Genomic DNA, 11281 nt, shown 5'->3' on the forward strand with positions numbered 1-11281 from the left:
GACAAGTAATAAACCCATTGTCAAGTCAGGACAAAATTCTTTTGCCATACAGTCAACCCCTGCTTCATGGGGTCATGGTGGTGGGTAATAAAACAGAATATAATTAAAGACACATTCTAAAATTATTGTTAGGATTTTTCTTTTAAAGTACCTTCCTGAAAAGCTAGACACCTTACTAACGTCAGTCCAATTACAGGAGCCAGAGGGAAGGGAAATTATAAGTAATAATTTTAGAAATAGCCCCAGGATGCACTTTGTGTGCCTCTGAGCCAGGAAAACTCCAAAGGGCATAAGTCTGGAACATAATAGCTGGCTCGTGCCCAGGCAGATCTGAAGTCTTACTGAAAGCCTGACAGACACACTGCAATGCATATATCACAAAAGCATCACCAGTAGCACTTAGCCATTCACATCTGGTTCTCAAAAATAATTTGAGTCCAGGTGAGAAAAACTGGCAGATATTTTTGGGGATAAATACTAAGTGTCATTGAGGCTCTGGTTCCATATCCCACTGGAATGATTTCTTTGTTGTTATTGTTCAATATAATGACCTTAACCCTGTTCCTTCAATGGCCTAAAGAGAAATGTAAGTTCACAGAATGAGTAGTCCTGCACACAACCAGACTTGCAGAGGCCACAAGACCACAACTATACACACATTTTTGTAGCTGTGACCCCAGGAACAGCACGCATTAGTAAGGACTGTAGTGACTTTCATCATGAAAGGGGATATTGTTTAGTGAATGTTTTTTCTGATGCTACCAGGCAGGGCAAATCATGCTTGTCTGCTTATGCTTATGCTTTCAGCTCTATTTGACAAATCAATGCTGGAAGAGTTTTCTTCCTCCATTTTAGTTCTTAACTTTCCTTGCTCCAGTGTGAAGTAGGATGGAGAAGAGAGAAAGAGGCACTTAGTATTTGAGTTTTGGAACCAGCTCTAGTAAATCTCAGCAGCCAGCAGCAGCTGACATCTCCTAATGAGAATGATCCTTTTCTGCAAACAGCCAAGTTCCTTCTTCTGGGTTCTGCCACTGCCAGCATTCTGCTACAGAAAGACTCTCAGTGGCAAAAAATATGTTAGAAAATAGTAGCGGGAAGGGAAATAGTATTGGCTGCAAACCTGTCGACCCAAATCAGATGTTAACTTCCCTCCTTGCTTCCAATTTAGTGGAAATAAGCTAAGGATTTGAAAATGTGACTTTTCATCAAATATGATCCTATTTTTCACTCCCTGTGTTAAAATGTGCCATTTTATTAGTGCTGTCTTGCTTTTAAGTTTCTAAAGTAAAAGGAAAATATATTATTTTTAATAGACTGGAAATGTAACAGCATGGGAGTCATTTGCACCTGAAACTTCCTTCCTCTCACTTCCCTCGACACACCCCATTCAAATCCACAAAGGCCTTTTTAACATTTAGCACATGAGAGCTTTTTGTGTGGTCAAATTGTTTTTTCCATGGCACTAATAATGCTGTAAACCTTTCAACATACAAAAGTAGGATATATTCTTTATATGCTTTTTTTCTTGTTTTTTGTTTTTTTTTTTGGTTGGTTGGGTTTTTCTTAATTTTAGATTAAAGAACAAAAGTCAGAGCTCCACAAGAGACAAGGAGAGAAGTTGTTTGTATAGATACAGGCCTCTTGCTTCTTCCATGAAATCCTCTGTATTTGGCTTCCCTGCAGATCTGGAAGCACGTAGCATGACTTCCAGACTTTCCATGAGGTTTGGAGTTCTCCTTAGGCTTCAGCTGTAGGAAGCAGGCATCTTTCCTTGGAAATTCAGCTCACTTCCCTTTTTCCTCAAAGCAAATTACAAGTTCTGCAGGTCTCTGAGAGCAGCTTCTGACATGGGTGCACATCTCTCGGCTGGAGACTGAAGGCTGATAGAAAGTATAATTTATAAACCCTTGTGATCTTTAACCTAATATCTTGGTTGTCTTTATGGGGAGTGTGTGAACAAAAAAGAGACCACAAATTATATTTAAGTGCTTGGGTTTGGCAGTCCTGAGCAGACAGGTAGGCAGACATCTGATGTTTAAAAGAGATGATACACAAGAGACAGCCTCAGCTCTGTACACACAGCATAGAGGGGGAAGCTGGCTGGAGGCCCTGCATTCTCTCTATAAATTGCCAAAGAGAATGAAATTCAGAGTAAATGCTCAGTCTTTGTGATTACATCAGTCCATTGCCACTACCCAACGCATCTTGTGTTCTCTTTTATTGTAGCATGATACCCAGCAGTAGCTGGTACCATAAATGATCTCTATAATCTTCTGGAACTCTACGTGAAGTAAGGACAGGCTGGCCTCATTATCTTCGAATTTTCCTACTTTTTTTTACTTCAATCAGGCCTTTAACATCTTCTCATATGTCTTGTATTTTCTATTTGTTGTATGAGAAGGTACAGGAACTCATTCTGGACATGCTTATATATTTGTGAGTGATGTAGGTGTAGAGTCAAGCTGAAGTGGATGCCTTGTTAAAATGAAAATGCGGTACAGGGAGCCTACCTGTGACAGAAGAAATAGCAAAGAGTAGAGAGCAAGATTCCTATGTACTTCTACTCTTCTGTGCCCTTTTTTCTATTCATCAATCTTCCTGCCGGGGAACAGGCCATTGTTTAATTTAGTGATGCAGTCTACTAGGCCTGTTGTCAGGACCTGTGGACAACATTATAAATTAATATCTCCATTTGGGGAAATGGTACAACAGGCCATGGGGTTGCTTCAGGCTCTTCAGGCACGGAAGGAAAATTGAGAAACTAAGTGATACTCAGTCTTTCCCCCTATCAAAAGAACATAGAAATGTTCATTAAATTGCCCTTGTAAGTTTTTCACATTGCTTTAATTCAGTAAAAACCAGTAATAAATCCTATATATATGTGGCCTGTAAGATAGCACATACAGGCACACAGAGCTGCCCAAGTCATCACTCCACTTCTTTGGAGGTCTCTGGAGTTGCACAGCCTTTCCATTTTCCTGACCCCCAAAGCATCAGTGAAAAATGCTTCATAAAGTTATAAGCTCATTTAGGTTGGAGGCAGACAGTTATCCTGGCCTAGTGCCCATCACAAAAGTAAATGAGAAACACTGCAGAAAATTTCTGGCCATAAAATACACACACACACACACACACACACACACACTCTTGGAAGAGACAGATAGACCTTTCAGCCTGTCTTTTTAAGTTCAGTAGTTCTAAAGAAAATCAGGCAAGACTCAGCATCAATAGATGAATGCCCAACTCTGAGACCTTGTGCTGCAATTGCACTGGGTACTGTTTGTGGATGGTATGCTGGGCAAAAAATATCTGCATGCGTATCAGATGCCCACAGCCTGGCCTTTCCTGGAGGCACTTCCTCAATGTCCAGCCAGTCACAGTGGTACACAAATTCCACTGCTAATTATCAACAGTTAAGATTTGCATCAAACCAGCTGCGAATTCTTCCCTTCCTCTTAAGGTGGGCTTGGTTTTGCCAAGAGGAGCACTGTGCCATGGCTGCCCAGCTGGGGCACAGTTCCCAGCTGAGCACATCTGGATGTGGCTGTGAGCACAGCTCCTTGAGGAGAAGTTCAGGGTAGCTGCAATGGGACAGCTCAGGCCAGCATTACCTAAAGTGACAGCCAAATGGGATTGTGGCAGCAGTGTAGACCAAATCCTAAACAATGTTTACAAAAACTAAATAACATGGTTGGGCCCAAAGGCAATGTGTAAGACAGCATTTGGCAATTGCTCTTTTTAAAGCGGTATATTTTTAAAGGTATTTTTATATCATGCAGATATTGCAAATATGAATTGCTCACCAGTGAACACTCATCTTGCAAAGATTCCAGCACTAAGTGGATCTTACTTTCTCACATAAAAGGAATATATCACAGAAAAAATAAGACCATCTCCTACATGGTCAGGTTTTAGCAGAAATTAAAATCTTAAATATCTCCCATTTATTGCTCTGTTAACTGGTGAAGTTAGAAAGCCTGGAAATATGCCAGTTAGCAACTGGTGTGCAGGAGAGTCAATGTCTTTTCTAGCTGGTTTTAAAGACAGATCTCTTTAGCTAGGTAACTATGCTCATGCAGGATTATCTTGAACAGGACAGAAAAAAAAGACATTATGTCTTTATCGTATTATCACTTAAAATTTGTGAATGTTTTGGGGTCTCAGCCAGACTGTAGTTCTATTGCATAAGGCCTGGTGCAGACAGGGAGTCTATGAGCAGTCACAGGCTTTGCACTTTTAGTCTGAACATTTTTTTCTGAAAACTATAGCTGCTGCACAGAGATTACTGCCTGAAAATCTCACTTTATTTTTAAAGGAGTATGTTTCTCACCCACAGTGCCTGGAAATGAAAGTTCTAAATGCTCCAGCACCAGAACACACATAAAAAGACTGTAAAATGAAATTGTCTGCTTTCTTGGTGTTAAGTCAGTCCTGTGATTGATTGAGAAAGGAGAGGGTGTCAGGAAGGGAAGGTGTCATTCAAGGTTTCTGAATGCTGGAGTTGGACAGAATGGCAGGTTGTTGTGCTTCCTCCTCATTATAAAACTTAGCAGTTTTAAGCAGACACCATTTTAATCAGACCATCTGCGGCCAAAGTACTGGCCAGTTCTCCAACACCAGCATCTGTGGTCTGCTCTGTCACGACATAACAGAACACTGGAACCCAAGGATGTTCAGGGATGTTCAGGGATGTTCCATACGCTAAAAAATGCAATTCACATACCCACATAATTGTGCATTTCTGCTTCTGGGCTTTGGGAGGGCTCTTTCTTCAATATCCATCCTATTTTACTTTGGCTTTTGATGCAGTTTTGAGTTGCCATCCTCTCAGAACTCACAATAGATCCAGGCAAAACTATTGCAGTTCACCATGAGGAACACTAACCCCTATTTCTATCATAAACGAGACAAATTAGCTTTCATTCACCCATATTCACCTTCATTTCAGCAGCTTGGTCTTCTGAGTGTAGACACCAGCCTGATACCAATGAATCACAAAGTTCGTGATGCTTATTCTCTGTATAATTGCTACCACAGCATTTCTTGGGCATGATGAGACACTATTCCTTTCCTGCTTTGAAGATGAGCCATATTACTGTTTGCTGGACCTCTTCAATATTCAGGCCCCACAGTTCAGAGAAAAACAGCTTCCATATGTTTTGCTTTCTGACAGACTCCTTTGGCCACTGCTCAGAAACATGTGAGTTATAGCCAGGCACCAAGCCAGGATGGCCTTCAGGTCAGCTGGTATGGACTCTCTGTGACTAAGTCAGAGCTGGAGGAGGCTCTGGAGGTTGAAAAGTTATTTTGCACATAAATCCCCTCATGAGGCTTATCTTGGAGTTAAAATTTGCTATCTGAGCAACAAGGTTAATCCAGTAAATTGGGCTTGAAAAGACAAGACTTAGGTAAATGAAAGGACATAGAAAGCTACAGCTAACAAATGACATGAAAAAACAGAGAAAACTCATGATGTGTTCGACTGGAATTTATGGGTAAATTTTTGGAAGGAGAGAAGTTTTTGAAAGACTTTAAGATTTTGCTTAGTTTTTCTTTCAAAGAAAACAGAATCATAGTTTATATCTATAACAAGATCACTTTTGGAGCCTTTCAGATTTCAGACACCTTCTTCTGTTCTTTTTTTGTTTGCTTCCTTGTTTGTTTGTTGTGTGGGTGGTTTGTTTGGGTTTTTTTCCCCTCTTTATGTCTTTGTGCTGTATTTATCTGATTTTTCATTCATCTTTCTACATTTCCTTCTGGGCTAGAAAGCTAGCACTGCCTGTTGACATTGTCAGCCAATTTCTCAAAAGTTGGCCTCAGACTCTGTTTTTCAGGGTTCTTTTCGGGCTCTTCATGGGACCAAGACACTGCAAAGAGCATGAGACAATTGTGGAGCTGGAGGTGAGAACTCTTCTGTTTGCATATCAGGATTAAAACTGGGAACACCCGACATCTGCAGAGACAAAGATGGACTGGAAAATTTTCTATTTATGTCCATTTGTCCTAAGTTTCTGTTTGTTCTTCACCTTTACATTAGCCATGTTTTTCCTTATTGTCTTTTTGGATCAGCAAACCACGTTAAACATTGATCAGTGGACCTGATTTTTCACTGTCTCCACTCTGGTAGAACCACAGTGGCCAAGACTACCTATAATTCTGTCACCTGATTCATGTAGTTTGGATTAATGAGTTATAGGAATGGCATACTAGATCCTGCCTTGCATCATGTTGCTGATGTGAGATCAGTTTAATGAAAACCCATGAGAGGTGGGGCACAACAGAGCATTCCTTCCTCTGGTATTCACTTCTCTTTCCTGTCATTGAGCAGTTTAAGAACTTCCTGGCATGGAGACTGTGGTCAGTTTAATAGCCACTGATGAAAGGAGGCTAGATCAGTGCTGGGATCTAAGCAGAAGCCCCCTGGGTTTCAGCACACTTAGGTGCATGCTTAGCTCACACCAAGGGCGGAACCTGCTCTGCTTGTTTGTGAAACTACCTAGGGATCTACAAAGGACTGCTCTCTCAAATCCATCACCTGGTGTCAAAGTGGGATTACATCCCCTCTGCCACAGCAGACCCAGGCCAGCTGGTGAGTCATTCCTGTTTGCTCTCACATGGCTGTGGGCTGCTTGAACAGCCTTTTCCCCTTTCATGGGGCAAGGAGTGGCTGTTTGGTTTCTTAGCAGCATGGTCGGGTAAAAAGGGGTGCTGCTTGCAAAGAAAGGCACTTATTGTAGCTCGTGTTTGCACTGAAAATTTGGAAAGCAATGCAAACAGGGACATCAAATATGAGCAATATCTCAAATATGGTCTCAAGTCTGACAAGTGTGAGAGAGAGATGACCTCTACCTTGCTGGACGTTCGTGTTGCTAACGGGACTAACATAAGATCTGCAGTTGTGCACAGACATCATGAGGGATGGTAAATTTCCCAGTCACAAAGTTCTTTTTTGTTTTTCCATTTTAAAACACTGCGTCATTTAATCCCTGATTATACCCAGTGTTTGTCCACAGCATGCCAAACTGTGCATCATGGATGCTTTTTCTTTTTCCTAAAGAAACCACAAAAGACATGAGAAGCAAGCAAGAATTTTATAAATAATCCAAAATTTAGAAGGCAAAGTCCTTCACTCTGAAGATATGCCTGGTAAATATTAGAAATAGGCTGTGTAGCTATGTACCATGTAACTTCCACAGAAGCAGAACAACACAAGGGCTGAATCATAGCGAAGCTAGAGTGGGACAGGACAAATACTGAAGAAAAGTCAGCAGGAAAATTAATCTCTGTAAAACTCCAGGTGTAAACTAAGAATCAAAGAAAATATCAGGAGACAGACCATCTGTAAAAGATTTAAGAAATGAAAAATAACATAATCTCAAAGGGATGGTGGTCTAAGTTTCCGTGATTTGTACTTAGTTGCTTTAGTGACTGTAACACTGGACACAGGTCTCTTCAGTCATGTAGTGGGAGTAAACAGGTGCTTTCAAGCACACAGGAAATATACATGAAGACCTGCTGTTGTGCTTGTCCTAAATAAGTGAAAGACTTGAGGAAGCAGGCTTTGGCTAAGTTTGCTCTGTCCCTTATATGTCTCTGCCGAGTAAAGCCTCTGGTTCCTTGTGTCAGGACCCCTAAATGATGCTGCTCATTCCTTTAGCAGGAATTAGGTGCTGAGCATCCCCTGGCACTGTTTTCGTCAGAGGACTAAGATCCTACAAATTTTACATCTAATGATTTTGAAGAAGGAGCATCTGAAATGAGTGATTAGTTGGGTATGGGTCTCAGACCTCTTCACTCACAACACCATGTTCTATGTCAGCAAAGTAATTAAGTTTAAAAAGAGAGTGAGCTAACTAGTAAGAGGACTAAAAGCAATAAAGAGAATCTGTTAGATTGAAGATAAACAGATCCAAGACAAGGGTCCTTTTTGAACTAGAGAGACTTTTGAAAAGAATATAGATACTCAATTCTTCTGATATTTCTGAAATTCTTGTTGTAGAACTGTTCTGCTTCAGACAACACTGAAATGCCACAAACATCCCTTTTTGCACTTGGTGCAAATCTTTATTTTGCAACTTCTGTGTTTAGGTGACCAGATGTAAAGAGGAATGAAGAGCAGCATCCTTTGAAAGTTTCTCAGTTTTACCTAAGATAAACAGATACAGCTGTGTCTGAGTTTTCAGTATAATTTGTACTTTTCTCTACTTACTACAGGAAATTCCTTGAATATTATAAACACTGAAGTTATCTAACTGCAAAGAGCAACTCTCATTGGCTACTGGCAGGATTTTAAGAGCCTGTGCTGTTTGTTTCCAAACCTCAACCAGACCACCTCTCATTCAAATCATGGTCAATGGGCAAGGTCGGTTCTTTAAAGCAGACAAGTAAAGGTTTCTCATCCTAGTCTTCCTTTACCTCTTGAGAGGACCCTTGGTCAGCTGTTCCTGAGTCACAAGAAATTTGCCTTGGCAAATTGGACATGCTGTCACAGACTATTAGGAAATTCTGACATATGCAGGCTGCCATTTAAACGCAGAAGAAAGCTGCATCATTGCTGACATTGCATGGAAAAGCTAAGGGTAAATCTGCAAGCCACCATTCTCTTTTGGGAAGTTCTGGGAGCACTCCCACATATCTCAAAATGCAGAGATAAGCACAGCAGCCATAGGGGCTGCTCACAACCTGCAAGCAATGCACCTCCGCCAGGCACACACAGGACTGCAGCAAATGCAGCAGATGTACCTGCTGTTTGTTGATTGTTTCAGCCAAGTCCTGTGGGGTCAAAGAAGGGGTTGACAAACTGCAGAGACATTTAAATCTGTTTTGGGCCTTGTGTTTGTTTGTGTTTTACTTGGGCATGCTCAGAGAGTTCTCCCCTCTTTCTGCATGAAGGGCCTCGATTTATAACAACATGGAAAGGCAATCATCTAGACCTGCCCCAGTTGGATTACACACTATGGAAAATGTGTTTAATTATGAAAAACTAAAGACAAGGAGGATGTGTTTAGACTAAGAATGTAGACAGTTTCTTGGCTAGAAGCAAAGCTGACAAAAAGGGTAAGAATTCTAGAACAATTGTGAAGGATTTATTTGCATTTTTTAAGAATCTACACATGTTTTCACTTAAAGCTCTTGGGAGGGTCATTTCAAAGACTAGGACTCCTGGCTGTTTGCCTTCATCTCTGCCTCTATTCCCCCTGCTTGCAACTTGAACATTAATATAGAGACCGAGGCAAAAGAAAATGCTTGTCAGGTGTGACATATCAAGTGACACAAAAGTTCAGTCACAAGAAACAAATTTTAAATTGATCAAGTACTGTGAGGCCTTTTAGTAACCCTTTTTGGTGTATTTTGCACAGTTCAGGCTACAGGCATCTTCCAGATGGTTTCCAGCCTTGCTGCCAATGAGAAGTAAAATGTATAATCATAAGATGTATTCTTTCTAAGCATTCTTGAACTACAAAATGAAAAGAAATAATCCAACCTTTTTTTCACAATAATTTTTCTTTAAGGTTTTTGGTTTTGTTTGTTTGGTGGGATTTTTTTTTGTTTTATTTTTTTTGTTTTTTTTTTTTTTCTCTTTTGCTTCTGCTTTCTTTACTATACCTTCTATGTGGGTTACACTTAATCTCCTCTGCAAAGCCTCAATAATCCTTACCCTACCTTCCTAGAACACCAAAACCCAGCAATATAGTTGATCTGCAGGGCCATTAGAGCCATTCATCACAAACGACTCAGCACAGTTTAAACAAGGAGAGAGTGCACCTATACGTGCCATCCTCAGTCAAATTAAATGCCAGCTGCCCTAACGTTCTGTCGCAGTAATGTAGGCCCCATGACCAATTTTCATGGTAACACGGAAAAAAAAATCGGCAGAGGAGAAAAGCAAGCGAAGGGGATGCTCTGGATTTCTTCAACCAGATCTTCCTCCTTTAGGAGGGGTGATGCTCATGTCACAGAGCTCTCTCTCAGGCTGCAGCTTACCCGTGGAGCAGAGGCAGGGATCACCCTACCTATAGCTTACCTTCCCTAAAGAGCTGTTATTACTGCAGAGACACCTTAGATTCTGAATATAAAGGTCAGAGCTCTTATCCATAGCAGGTCAAGGTAGCTGGAAGCTGATGACTGTCTGAGAGCTCGGCGACAGACAGAGGAAGAATGACCAGGGGGAGGGGGAAGGGGGTGGAGCTCTGCCTAGTACGTGATTTTGGCACTGTGAACTTCAGAAAAAAAAGGGCAGAACACTCAAGAAGGGCTTTAAACTTCTTTTGTTTTGAAATTTCTGGGCTAGGATAGTGCTGTATGTCAAAAGTAAATTCCAGCTTTCCTGAGGACCCCTTGCTGCTTGGCATATGATGTGTGCAGACTCAAGACGGCCAAAGAGAATTTCACTTGAATTTCAAATACAGGAGCAGGATTCTCAAAGACATGGTAAAACCAGACAGCCTGAGCTTGTAGTCATTATGAGATCTCAGAAGATTTGGGGCATCTTTTTAAGTAACAGACCTTCACCTCCATGCTTATGCACCTGTAGCATGGGCAGGAAACAGTAGGGAGCAGAGCAGTGGCTTTTCTGATGATCATAGTGGATACAGGATATCTTTGATAACTAAATTCCAGACTTCAGGCCCCATGGAGTCAGGTAGCTCAGCCACCCTCAGCTCCAGGATGACTTTTACCATGAGTGGATTTAGTACTGCAACTGTACCAGTTAGTGCTGTTGGAGTTTTCCCTTTAAGAATACAGGGAGGGTCACACCTTTAATTGCTAAGGAGAAATAATGGCAGCATGAAGTGCCATCACAGTGTTGCTTTTGTCAGCCACCTAGATAATCCCAGCCTGTGAACTTTCTGTCCCAGCTCCAGGAATGTATGACTCTGAGACAGCAAACAGGCAAGTAATGAATGCCAAAACAGGCAGGTAATCGCTTGGCAGGGACTTCTTTGGCTTAAGCTTTGAGCCAGAAAATGGACATTTTCATGATAATGGCATAGAGACAGAGGACTCCTTGAGGGAAATAAAACTTGTTCTCAATCTCTTCACAGGTGACAACCCCATCTGCTTTTTGCTTTGTGCACCACATGCTTATGTCAGTTGTATCTTCAGAAACTAAAAATTTAATGTAAAAAGGGTTTCCTAGATATGACTGGAGGAAAAAGCAATAAGTCCACCATTAAATAATGAATAAACTGATTATAAACTGCATCACAGCAAACATTAACACTCATGATATGATGCCGCTCCGAAAATGGAAATATAAAGAACATATTTAATTTTGGGA

Source organism: Corvus brachyrhynchos, unplaced genomic scaffold (genome assembly GCF_000691975.1).
Source record: "Corvus brachyrhynchos isolate BGI_N302 unplaced genomic scaffold, ASM69197v1 scaffold3, whole genome shotgun sequence".
Lineage (NCBI taxonomy): Eukaryota > Metazoa > Chordata > Aves > Passeriformes > Corvidae > Corvus > Corvus brachyrhynchos.